Below are 13986 nucleotides of genomic sequence, written 5' to 3'. Positions count from 1 at the left end.
TCTTGTGTTTTTTCTTTATAAATACATACATACATATAAACATACATACATACATAAAATTTGAAGGAAGAAAAGATAGAAAGAGAGGGGAAAGGGAGGAAAGAAGGGATGGAGAGAGAAAGAGAAGGAAAAAGAATACACCAGCTTACAAAACCAAAATGTGGAAAGGACAGCCTTAGAGGTGCCTGGTACCCTGGCACCAGGGACTTCAATGATGCTTCCTGGTATTTTTTCTTATGATTCTCCTCTCTGCTTCTCTCTGTGTGGTGGTTTCTTTCTGATCAACATTTCCAATAGGCATGAAGGTGGGCCGCTTGTAGCTTCAGACTTATACCCTTACAATCTCAGAAACCAAAATTTCAAGCTCTGGTTAGAAAAATCCCAGCAAAAATCTTATTGTCCTGGCTGGTAACAGGTGCTCTCCCTGAGATGAATCTCTGTGGCCAAAGTCTTGTAAGCAGTTAGCAATTCCCAGAAGAGAGCATGGTAAGGAGCAGGCCCAAGAGAAGAGAATACTGTCTCGAGGAGGAAAGAAGGATATTGTGCAAACAAAACAGAAAATGTCTACCCTTCCCATTCAACCTATAACATTTACGGATTCTGGAGACACCTCTCACCTGAGAATCGGAAAGGATAATGGAAGTCCGTGGTTCCAGCTTTCCACCACTGTGTTCAGTTTTGGGTACCATGTTTTAAAGGAGGCCTGGACAAATTAAAGGAGTGTCCAGAGGAGTGATGGCACTTGAAGCAGCACCTTACAAGGTATGGTGAAAGGAACTGAAACTTACTACCTTACAAAAAGGACTAAAGAAATGGAGGGGGCAAAAGGCATCTCTTTCAGGCAGGGAAACGAGCATATTTACTCTATGCTGCCCAATTCTAGGGGTTGCAAAGAAAGCTACAGGGTTCAGAAAGGTAACATAAAGGAATGAAACTGGCCAGATGTTAGAAAAACAACAATGCATGTGTGATAATTAATGGGAAGTGACAGCCACAGGATGTGGAAACCCACAGGGAGTGGAGGGCTCCATGCGACTGGAGAACTTATGCCCCATTTAAGGAAGCAGCCCCCACTCAGGTCCGTATCATTGCTGCCCTGTAGGAATACAGATGCAATATTGCAAGATCTTTCTTTTTCAATAAGAGCCAGAAAACCTGATCTTTATATAAAATCTCTCAGTTTCTTCAATGTTGGCTCGTTATTTTTTAAAAATACCACGTGGGCCAAACAAAATACCATTTTGAAAGGGATCCCTCATGGGGCCTCAGTTTGAAATGTCTGCTCTGGATGGTAAAACTATAACCAGTGGATCAAAGTTCTTGAGAGCCAAGTTTTTAGTCTTCATAACTTACATATAACAAGTTATATGTAATAATAACAATAATTTAATAACAAGAACTCTTCAATCATGATAGAGTAGATGCTTTGTGAGGTAGTAAGCACACACTAAATAGAAGCTGATGGTCATTATTAAGGAATATTGTAGAAATGAATCCTGCATTCAGGTGGTCTGACTAGCTCATAAAGAAGTCTACAGACTGACTCTGAAATTTTTGAAATAAGATCAGAAAATATTCTCTGAAAGATATTCTAAGGAAGTAGAAGACAACATTTGAGGACTATAGAACCTACTTTGGATTTAGACACGTTGCTGAAAGAGACAGTGGAGAAAGCCAACATAACACAATATTTCTAAGTGTAGACAAGACCACACGGAAGACACATATTTAATACATGTTCTGGCAATGGGTTAGGATTTTAATGGACATAAATCCAAATCTCTTTCTGTCTAGCTCCAAGAAGAGAAAAAAAAAGGTTTCCTGGCCCTGTGACATGTTTTAGGATGTTTGGAATGAGGGAAGTGTGGTTTTGGGGGTTAAGTGTTCTGGATTCTTGTCCTTGGTCTGTTACTCCGTGAGTCATATGACCGTGGACAAGTAACATCCCCCACCATCCAAACAACTTGAATGATCTGCCATCATTTCAAATTCAATTCTGCTAAAATAGTATTCCCACTTTCTTTTTTTCTCAAGCTCCCTTTCTTAATTTCCTCATGTCAAAGGAAGCAGAAAAATTTAATCTCCTCCTAGACTCCAGCAGCCTATCATTTGTCCACTATCACACGGGAGGTCTCCGAGGGGCACCTGGGTGGCTCAGTCGGTAAGCATCCAACTTCAGCTCAAGCGATGATCTCATGGTCCGTGGGTTTGAGCCCCATATCAGGCTCTCCGCTGTCAGCACAGAACCTGCTTCAGATCTTCTGTCCCTCTCTCTCTTCCCCCCACCTCTCCCTGTCTCAAAAATAAATAAACATTAAGAAAAAAAACAAGGGAGGGCTCCAAGATGACATCATGAACAATAAACTAAGAAGGAAATTCAAGTTCCTGGTATAGTGGACAGGGTAAGGAATTTCCACTTGAAACCAAAAACAATGAGGTACCCAGAATAAGAAAGCAGGGCTATCATTGAGCCACCAGACTAGTAAAGGTCTATTCTGGGCATTACAAAAACCAAACGAAAGCTCAGAAATTACCTCTACAGAGGCCAGATAAGTTCTAATGCAGGACCAACCTCTTCTCATTTTTTTGCCTATAGGGTTTTGGGCAGGGAGAAGCGTTCGTCTTCTGGTGGCAACTGTGTCCCTCAAACTTCAAGGTAAAGTATTTATATGTCAAATCATAGGTATCTATCAAACTTCATTAGAACTTTAGATATATTCTTAAGAGGGAAAAGATGATCCTTATTAAAAAGCAGTTATTAGACTTCTAACATTCCAATGCATAGACTGGATACATTTTTTTAAGTTTTATTTTAGAGAGCGAGCATGAGCAGGGGAGACAGGCAGAGGGAGAGAGAGAGAATCTTAGGCGGGCTCCACACTCAGCACAGAGCCCAATATGGGGCTCGATCCCACAACTCTGGGATCATGACCTGAGCCAAAATCAAGAGTCAGATGCTCAACCAACTGAGCCACCCAGGTGCCCCACACTTAATTTTTTTTTTACAGCAACTGCAGAAGCCTCTCAGGAGCAGGACTATTGCAGGCGACAGCAAGGCAATGACCATGTGGAGGTGAGCAGTGACGGGACGCTAGGCAATATGGGGCAGGGCAGCTGTGTTCAGACCGGCAGAGTCTGGCAACACAGTTGACTTTAAAGCAGTGGAAAGGAGGTGTTCCTGGGTGGCTCAGTCGGTGAAGCAAAAGCCTGGGACTTCAGCTCAGGTCACAAACTCACTGTTCATGAGTTCAAGCCCCATGTCAGGCTCTGTGCTGACAGCTTGGAGCCTAGAGCTTGCTTCAGGTTGTCTCCCTCTCTCTCTCTCTCTCTGCCCCTCCCCTGCTTGCACTCTCTCCCTCTCAAAATTAAACACTAAAAATATTTTTTTAATAAAAAGTAAAATAAAAAGCAGTGGAAAGGTGACATTAGGCACAGTTCAGGAAAAACAAGTGAGAGAGAAATTCAGAGCAGAAAGAAGGTAGAAGTGTGAACAAATGTTCAATTTTTTTTTAAGATAAACCCTTTTTGGAGATCAAGAACCCAAAGAGAGGAGCATGGCCGACATGCCGCCATTTGGAAAGTGGGACGAGGGACCTGGCTGCTCTCAGTGAGGTGTGTGCGACCACTCGTGACCTGGCACCTGGCTTTCTTCCAAACTCTCTTCACTCTCCCCTCATTCTCCCTCTAAAAGAGCCCATGCTGTCCCTTTGCCTAAAATGATTGTATCCTGGGTCACCACACAGCACACCGCCTCTTCAAAAGTCACCGCTTCAGCATGGTGAGCACAGCACAATCCATGGAGCTGTCCAATCACAATGTTGTACCTGAAACTAACGTAACATTGCGTGTCGACTACACAACTACACAACTTCAATAAAAAGAAAAGTCACTGCTTCAGCAAAAAAATTAAAAATTTAAAAACTAAAGTGATTTCAGAAAAATTAGTTGAAGTGCATAATGGTAAATGTCACCTTAAAGTTTGTTTACATGTGGCACCCATAAAATTTGTCTTCAAAATTTACTGAAAAATTCATTTCCCTTACTGCTGAAAAATAACAAAGATGCCATGAGATTAAAATGCTTAGTCTGAGAGGTTACACTATTGCTACTAGTATGTAGGAAAGCCGAAGCAAAAACAAAACAAAACAAAACAAAACCTTTTTCAGACAATTAAGGTCACACAAACAGTTGTTGACAAGCTCTTACTACTAAAATGTTTCTGCCTTTCTCAGTAGGATTGCCCAGCTATCATATACATTATTTGACTAATAACTAATTAATAATAAACAATTCCTGCATTTTAACTGAGAGGCAGTCTAGGAGAACAGATAATAGCCTGACCTCCGGAGCCAGACTGCCTGGATTGAATTCCCAGCCCTACCACCTACTAGCTGTTAAGTCTCTAAACTTCTGGAGAATGTCCTCCTTTCTAAAACAGTAAATAGGGTATGGTAAAAATCAAATAATCTAATATATATAAGACAATGCCCAACACATAGTTAGCTCTATGCAACTGTGAGCTATTATTATTATCATCATCATCATCATCATCATCATCATCATCATCTCTTGCCTTATAGAATCTATTTGTCCCCTAGATACTCACTAGGTGGCTTCCTCTGTCCCAGATACTGCACCAGGCACTGGGATGCTTGTAGCATTTTCTAAACCAGCAGCAGGGGTTTTGTTAGTGTAGACAGTGCATTCTCTAGTACAAAAACTAAACAGTAAAGTGGAAGGAGGTGAAAGCCTCCTTCTCCTATAGAATTAAATGCATAAATCAGAAACTGCACTGAGTATATTTCAATGGGAGGTCACCCATAATCTGCCTGTGAAATGTGTGGTTAGACAGTTACCCACTCAGGTGGCTTCAGCCGTATCTACATTAAATTTGCATCTGGATTAAATTTCTGTATTAGATGATGTTTCTAATTTGTGTTTGGGGTTAAGGCCCAGCTCCCAATATGCGGACAGAGAGCTACGAATGAGGAGGTCGTGTTATCAGAAGGTGCGGGTGGGGGGAGGAGGGGGACGGGGTTTTGATGTGAGAATGGTGTGCCAGTTCTCATATGTCTATAGCCCAGGCCAAAATCTGCCCTCAGTTATGCATCCACAGTGTTCATTGACGTCAGTAAGAACTGTGCTCATGTAACAGAAGGCAGAAATTTGGCTCTTTGATTTTAATAGAATTAAATGCCAAAAGTTTTGCTGATGCAGGTTGCAAATTTAAACCCCAAAGGGTCAGGAAAATGCAACAGAACACTGTTCTGTTGGCAATCTCGTCTTCTGCACAGGCCATGTAATTAAGCAAGACCCAAATTTCTCAAGCCTAACTTGGAAGCCCCTGATACTATTGTGCCTATGAGTTGTGTGTGGCCTCCCACTGCAGTAAGACCTTTAAATATGAGTCCAAGAGTTTGTCTGTGGCTTCAGATAAAAGGCTAACACACAGCCCAAATTCATTGTCAGTTGCAGGATTCCGTCCCCGGCTTGGGTTTTAACAATGCTGAAATCAGTCGGTGGTGCCGAACAGACTCCACTCCCCACCTTAGATGACTGGAGCATTATGTAATGAAATTGGGGGATTTAGCATTCTTAGAGTATTCGGTTTACATTTCAGTCTAATTTATGTTCAGACATATCCATAGCTTTGTCTTAATATTTGTGTGGTTTTTTAAATCTTAATTTAATTTTATGTGGTGATGTTAACAATTGGATCTCCCAGACCTGAGCATCTGGTAGTGAGTTTCGGAGTGGTAAAACATAATTGAACAGAAATATAAGGCCAGGCCAATGACATAAAAAAAAAAAAAATCCCTTAACTACGAGTAGAGATGTTTTTGGTTCCTTTAACCAGCTATTCAGGGTACGGTTTCCTGCTTTGGGTCCAGAGAAGCAGGCTTTCTCTTGGACGGTTATTTACAATTTAGATGGATGTATGCCTAAGTGTGTCTCCCGTGCCATGAGTTTCCTTGCAGATGATGTGACCTGGAAAAGCCTTCTTGGCCACTCATCACTTCTCACTTCCCCTTATTCGGGGAGAAGGAGATTATACGAATGGGAAATCTGGAAACAACGACAGAATATACCCTAAGCTGTCTCTTCAGGATCTTCCTGCCTGCAGAGAGTATGTATGCTGCTCTGCTCCCAGGCCACAGATTTTGCCCTTGAGAAGGGAGGTGTAGCATTAACTGTGACTGAGGATGAAGTCTATTATATGCAGGAGACCGGTATTCACAAACCCCTCATACCTAAACCACATTGTCCAACCTTCAGAAGCAACAGAGCGGCCATCTTGACATTTTCATGAACGGGCATTGGTGGACAAGCACCAATTTAAAAAAAAAAAAAGAAATAGGGAAGCAAATATCAAGGGGAAAAGAAGAGTTTGAAAGTGGTTCCCTTGAAAATCAGATTGGGAAGAGAAGTGACATGGGGTAGGGCAAGAGGTCACTGGCCTCACTCTCCTTCAACATTCAAGTTTGTTTTGACATTTGGTAAACAGTTCATGATTCCACACTTACTATATCATAGAACAGTAACACATCAGAGTGAGACAGACTTCAACAGATCGTCTCCAGTGTTTTCCAAATTGAGAGTTACAACTGGTTAGCATGTCATGAAATCAATTTGTTGGACTGTAACCAACATCTTGAAATCAATGCAATGAAATGAAATAAAAAGAATAGATCAGAGGCCATTAGAATCTAGATCACAATATAAAACACATTTTTATTGTGGATTGTAACAAAAATGTTTGAAATCTACTCAGTTTTTCCAACTTCCTACTTAACCCTCAATGAGTTTCCTTAACTTTAACACCCAGCAGTTCTAAATGAGAGTATGGATATGAAAATGCTTCAAAACCATAAAACCAAAACCACATTATGACCTTGTTTTGATTACTTCATCGTCATCGTCATCGTCATCATCATCATCGAAATGTCCAAGCTAGCTGACCTTCAATTTTGTACAGCACTTCAACATGAAAGCAGCCATATTACCAACCCCAGCCTACCCCCACACTCTTCTAAGAAGCTACCAACATCATGTGGGGTGTGGGCTAGAGCCCCAGATCAGTCAGGGGTAGCACTGATCTGGTAGCACCTTTAGGCTACGCAGAAGGGTAATGGTTATGACCAGACTTTGGGAGTCATAGAGACTAGGACCCAAATTTAGCTCTGCCACTGATCAACTATACAACTTGAGATAACTTATTTCACTTCCCTGAGTCTCAGGATATCACATCATTATGGTCATCAAGATGATGACTTTTGTTTTATATTCTGGAAACAAGGAGAAGATGCTCCTGACTCTCACTGGAGACACTGCAGTGCTGATGAAGAGACATATACTCTGTCTGAGCTGAGAGAGAGCAGGGAAAGGAGGAGAAAGAGCGAGTCCAAGCCAGCTCTCCGGCCACCTAAGCATGACCCGTGCAAAGCACCCAGTGAGACCCACAGTGCGGGACTCGACCGCCCCTGCCCCGTAAGCACCACTGACTCTACTACTTTTACAGACATCTCTCATCCTCAAGTCTCACGTCCTGCTATTTCCCATCTCGTGCATTTGACCCACTGGCATTGTGACTCAGGGTCCACGCTCCATGTTCAAGAGCATCCTGTGGGCATCCACCCACACACCTGCCAAGAACAGAAGAGCCTGGGGTCTGCTACATTTGACAAGTGCCAGACATAGGGATGGAAGGCCTCAGCTCATGTTCCGGTTCTGCCACTTTCTCACGTGGCCTTTGCTAAATCATTTCATCTCTCTCGTCTTACTTTCCTGCTTCAGTAAGATCAGATGAAACCAGAGTCAAAGTGCCGTGAGTAAAAGTTTGGGAATATGTGCATTTCCCGAAACAGAATGACGTTAATGGAAGCAAAATACATAACCACTGTGACATTTTTTTAGAAATGACTTTAAGTAAATAGAAATAATAACAATACTGATCTTCTGATATGTTGATCTTTAGTATTTATTTAAAAAGCAACAACCTTGATTTTTCCCAAGTCCACTTTTTATCAATTCAAATAACTTCCTTTGACATTCATCACCTGTCACATCTGGCTCTACCTACATTTTTTACTTCATTTTCCATCATTCCCCCTACTCTGTTCATCCCATGCTAAAGCTACACCAAGCCTTGGTATTTCCCAAACATGATCATAACTCTATGTTTCTATTCATGCAGATGTCTTCCTCCCTCCCTCCCCTAACTCCACACTTGCATTCAAGCCCAGCCCAGTGGTCACCTTATCTGTGAAAGTAGCTCCCCACTCCTCCCCCAAGCAAAACTAGCCTTTTCTACTTCAGGACTCCCATAGCACTGAATCTACACAGATAGTGTAGGGCATAGTTATCCTCATAGTTCTATTCCCTCTGGCCCCCTTAGACCATCAGCCCCTTGAGCGCAGGGACTATCCCTCCATTATTTTTTTTTTAATTTTTTTTTTAACGTTTTATTTATTTTTGAGACAGAGAGAGACAGAGCATGAACGGGCGAGGGGCAGAGAGAGAGGGAGACACAGAATCGGAAACAGGCTCCAGGCTCTGAGCCATCAGCCCAGAGCCCGACGCGGGGCTCAAACTCACGGACTGCGAGATCGTGACCTGAGCTGAAGTCGGACGCTTAACCGACTGCGCCACCCAGGCGCCCCATCCATTATTTTTTTTTAATGTTTATCTATTCATTTTGAGAGAGAGAGAATGAGTGGGAAGGGGCACAGAGAGATGGAGAAAGAAAATCCCAAGCAGGCTTCCCTCTCAGCACAGGGCCCAACATGGGGCTTGATCTCATGACCATGAGATCAGGAATGAGCCAATATCAAGAGTCAGATGCTTAACCAACTGAGCCACCCAGATGTCCCTATCCCTCCACATTTTATTTTAGTTTCTAGCCTTTCTATAGAGACACCTAGCATGTAGTAAGTGTCTAATCAAGGAATAAAGTTACCTTAACTCCTCAAAATTCACAGCCTTTGATAAGGTTATGGAAGAGATTCTCATTTTTTCTCCTTCAGGCTGCAAAGCCAGTAGGGGCCCAGCCCTTGTGAGTCCACAGGCAGAGCCAGTACTTGTGATCAGGCTGGGGAGACTAGTATCTGGTCACCAGACATTTTGCAGTAAGTAGGATAGTCTCTAGTTTGGCCTAAGATACATGGTAACAACAATAAAACAATCCTTATTTGGGGGATGTTGGGAATCTTCCAGTTCAGACAGACCCTGGGACTCCTATCACAGCTGTGGAGTGACAATAAGGTGGGACAGTCAAGTGGTCTGAGTCCTTTGAACCTTCCTATCCTCCATCAAAATGCAGGGCCCTAAGAAATACTGAGCCATGACAGAGCCCGCTAATTCCTGATGCCTGTAGTGGCTACTTTGAGCCTCTGTCACTTCAGATAAACATAAGCCCCAAGCAATCTGCATGGACTAATGGACTTTGCACCCCTGGGGGCAGAAGATAAACACACATGAAATATTTGGAAGAAAATGCATAGCAATGTATAACCAAGGACCAACGTAGGCCAAACAGACAACAGATCTCCTGGTTTATGATTCTACATCTGCATCGCAAAATATGATCTGGGATGGTTTTACACTAACAGAAAGGACAACCATTTTTGATATGGGGTTTCGGCATAACACAAAGACCCTTCCCACTTCCCCCAGCCTACTTTCCTATCCCAAAACACTTCTTTATCAGGCTAACCGATAACTGAAGATCCAACACTAAAAGTGTACAATTCCTTTGAACTGGTGCTTTTTGTTTTTATTAAATGCCCCTGGAAAGGATAATACATTCACCATAGGGCAAAGTTTGTCAATTCCGTTCAGATATAGAAGATGGACCAGACGGGTCCTAGGGCCTCAACAGAAGAGAGGCCTGTCATTAGTGGAAAAAAGGAACCAAAGAAAAAAGAAAGGACACCTAAAAGAAACTTCGCCTCTTCCCTGAACTTCCAGAGAACTTACCCTTAAGTAATACAGCCCGAGCAGCACATGTTCTGATGACAAAGATCCTCTTTTCCTAGAGTCTGCTCTAGCTAGAATAGAATGAGGTCAGGAAAAAGGCACCCCTATCTGAAATTGTTTCACAAATTCAAGTAAGCCAATTTGTCAACTATTTATTGACTATAAATAGAAATACTATATGCTAGGCACTTTGATATGATCTAGAGATAAATATAGCTGAATAAAAATCAATCCTGGCTGTTAAGGAATTTATAGTTCAGTGGGGACACAATTCTATAAGCTAGTAAGTACCGTATATCGCTATAAATGCCATGATCAATATAAAGTTCAAATTTCAAAAAAATTAATAAAATAAAGTTCAAATTTCAGGGGGTCGCCACTGGACCTGAGGTTTCACCAATTTTTCAAGCCTTTCATTTCTCTGCACTAAAAAGAAAAAAGAAATCCATTGAAAGGAGATTCAGTAAACCTAGACTACAAAGCAAATAAGCCTACATTGATCTGGCCTTCTGCAGGGAGAGTAGACACAAAGGATTACGGAGTCAGAGAGCTCACCCCAAATCTACAGGGGATGCCACGGGACCCCAAAAGATGTACAACCTCCATGGGTTTTAGGCATTTACCTACCAACTAGGATATGTCACCAGCCTCTCCTGAGACCCAAGAGGACCAATATGGTAATATCTCCAAGCATGTTGTTTCTGGATAAGGGCTACTTTTTATGAAGAATGCAGAAAAGGTATTTGACTCAAACCTCTGGAAACTATAGCACTTGGGAAGCATCTAATTAGAACCCGTATATAAAGAGCATGCTAACACTCCAATCACAACCACTGCTGGTCTTGAAATCAATTAGCTTGGACACAATATCAATTGTTTAATGATATAGAACATAGCAGAATAAAAAAAAAAATCAGAGTATATTATCCACAGTAATGGTAACTATTGTTTTGTAAAACTTATGTTTCAGTTACATTCATGAAAGTGGAGGTTTGTTTGTGTGTGTGCATACTGAGTCACCATGTAAATGTGGCTGGTGATCCATACTTTGAGAAACATGGCACTAGACAGCATGTGGCCAACCTCACTATACAGATGAGGGTACCAAGATCCAGAGAAGTGAAAATACTTGTCCAGAGTTTGAGAATTTGTCAGTGGCAGTATGAAAACTAGAACCTGGCATCCTGACTCCCACCTCAGTGCTTCCCACACCCTATCACAATCCACACGGGGTCCTGATGGAGAGGGGAGGGGCAGGAGAAGGTGAGGGAAGGACAAAAGGAAGGATGAGGACGGAAGAGCTGAATCTTTGGGTCTCCCTGTATCAAGTAGACGGGAGCCGCACTGGGCTTCCTTCACACCACGTCTGAACGACCATGTTCCATCCACAAAAGAATATAGATAATTGGTAGTATTTACCAAGTGCTTTCTACGGGTCTTGCACCATGCTAGGTACTTTACATATCAAATACATATATAAAGTAGATAGTTTTAGGGGCGCCTGGGTGGCGCAGTCGGTTAAGCGTCCGACTTCAGCCAGGTCACGATCTCGCGGTCCGTGAGTTCAAGCCCCGCGTCGGGCTCTGGGCTGATGGCTCAGAGCCTGGAGCCTGTTTCCGATTCTGTGTCTCCTTCTCTCTCTGCCCCTCCCCCGTTCATGCTCTGTCTCTCTCTGTGCCAAAAATAAATAAACGTTGAAAAAAAAAATTTTTAAGTAGATAGTTTTATCATCCCAGTTATCCAGGTGAGGAAACAACATCAGAGATTCGGGGTCTTGGTCCCAGGCCATGCGCCTACTTGGGGGCAAACACTCATAGCCAAATCCAGTTTCAAAGTCACTCCTTTAAGTCCTCTACCCCAAAGCCCTGTTTCCAGATGGATTTCAACCCTATTTCCCATATTTTAGCCACGTTTTTCCTCTGTATTTATTTCCAAGTTAATTGTATATATCATATAAACCGAATATATATCCCTGTGTGTATATTGATGTAGATATATTCATATATCCGACCCTCATTATACTTCACATTTTGATTTGTATATTATAGGATAAAGTTAGAGCATCCTTGAGAAGCAACAGCCTATGACTCAACCAACTCTACCATTTATTCTTATTTTCAAAAACAAAAAAAAAGATGCCTATAGAAGTTTAGTTACCCTGGAGAATGAGAAAGACCTGGGCCTATTTTCTAGCCACACAGGACATCTGGAGAAAGAACAGCATCGCACAAAGGGGAAATAGAATAGTAACATGAAGGTTTAATATCTTCAAAGATACTTTCAACGTTTTTTGTTTTTTTTTTTTTTTTTTTTTTATTTATTTTTGGGACAGAGAGAGACAGAGCATGAACGGGGGAGGGGCAGAGAGAGAGGGAGACACAGAATTGGAAACAGGCTCCAGGCTCCGAGCCATCAGCCCAGAGCCTGACGCGGGGCTCGAACTCACGGACCGCGAGATCGTGACCTGGCTGAAGTCGGACGCCTAACCGACTGCGCCACCCAGGCGCCCCCAAAGATACTTTCGATGCTTATCCTCAAAACAGGATGGAAAGCAGGCCTCTCCATTTTTCCCATTCATCTGATAAAATCCTGGATAGGATTCTCACATCAACCTCATTGCTTGAGTTGGATTTTGACGTGTCCTCTTAACACTAGCATTTCAGTTTGGAACCCAGAGCCTAGATACCATCATTCTTAACCCGAGTACCCTTCTTTTTACTCCCTCCTGTCCCTTTTATTGTCTCTTTTGTGTTAGTTATGCATATATCTGACCCCTCCTTGATTCTGAGCCTCTTTCAAAAAGAACTATCTTCTATTGATCTTTGGCCCCACTGGGTCTGAGCAAGGACCATGAACATACTCACACTCAATCAATGTTTATTTGAGGAAAAACAACGAATTCCTGGGGGACCATCCCAGCCTAAGCAGCCTGATTGGCGGTGTGTGGAATAGTCTGTGTTTTTGCTGTGACTACTGACCCCAGCCCCGGCCACTCATTTGGCTTGCCTACCCCTTTATGTTTCAGTGTGCCTTGTCCAAAACCAGGGTTACAGGGACTGGAAGAAGTAATAAATATTTAAAATAAGAATAAAAGCTCCCAGGGCTTTCCACTAGGATTTCTCATACTTGGATTGCTAGTCATGGTTTAAAACTTTTGCTTTGGAAACTCACTAACTCGCTCTCCAATTAGATTCTGACTACGTGGCCATAGTAGCCAAGGTCCATGTGGATCAGCAGAGGACAGCAGCTGGGCATCACCTCTTCCAAGAGTGAAGACTCCTTGGCCAATAAGGCAACCTTGGGGGCAGATACGGAGGTTTGGAAACTGCCGGTTTTCTGAATGCTGCTGGAGCTGGAGCTGGAGCTGGAGCTGGAGCTGGAGCGTGTTTTCAAAGGGATACATGTTAGACTATGGGTATAAAATGGACTTTGATCAAGATGGCCTTGGCCGGTGGGGCGCCTGGGTGGCGCAGTCGGTTAAGCGTCCGACTTCAGCCAGGTCATGATCTCGCGGTCCGTGAGTTCGAGCCCCGCGTCGGGCTCTGGGCTGATGGCTCAGAGCCTGGAGCCTGTTTCCGATTCTGTGTCTCCCTCTCTCTCTGTCCCTCCCCCATTCATGCTCTGTCTCTCTCTGTCCCAAAAATAAATAAATGTTGAAAAAAAAAATTAAAAAAAAAAAAAAAAAAAAGATGGCCTTGGCCGGAAAACCCAGACACTGTTAACTTTGAGGACCACGTTTTAAAATTGCTTGTTTTGCGGATTCTCAATGATTATCTACATCCGTATTTTCCGAGGCATGTCTTTAAATGGTTGATACCAAATTATCTAGGGAGGGGGGTAGATTTTTTGGATCTCTCCTCCTTAGGATCTGTGAAAGGTCTTTTGGCCATTTCCTCCTGGTGTTTGATCTCATCCCCTTTCACCTTCTCTAGACTTGGTTCCACTTCAAGTATTACTTCTTTCTCCAATCTATCCTCGCACCCCATCTTAGCCCCTTTTCCTTTACCATAA

The 13986-nt window shown here is 42.7% G+C and overlaps 1 pseudogene; it reads left to right on the top strand.

The window, feature by feature from the left end:
• The window catches only part of LOC125155649 (small nuclear ribonucleoprotein Sm D2-like), a 50702-nt pseudogene extending 37454 nt beyond the window's left edge, over positions 1-13248 (top strand).
• Positions 13249-13986: the final 738 nt, after the last annotated feature.

The sequence above is a fragment of the Prionailurus viverrinus genome, chromosome F1, assembly GCF_022837055.1.
Source record: "Prionailurus viverrinus isolate Anna chromosome F1, UM_Priviv_1.0, whole genome shotgun sequence".
Taxonomy (NCBI): Eukaryota; Metazoa; Chordata; class Mammalia; order Carnivora; family Felidae; genus Prionailurus; species Prionailurus viverrinus.
The sequence above is the reverse complement of the archived record's forward strand: the minus strand, read 5'-3'. Positions and strand labels throughout refer to the sequence as shown.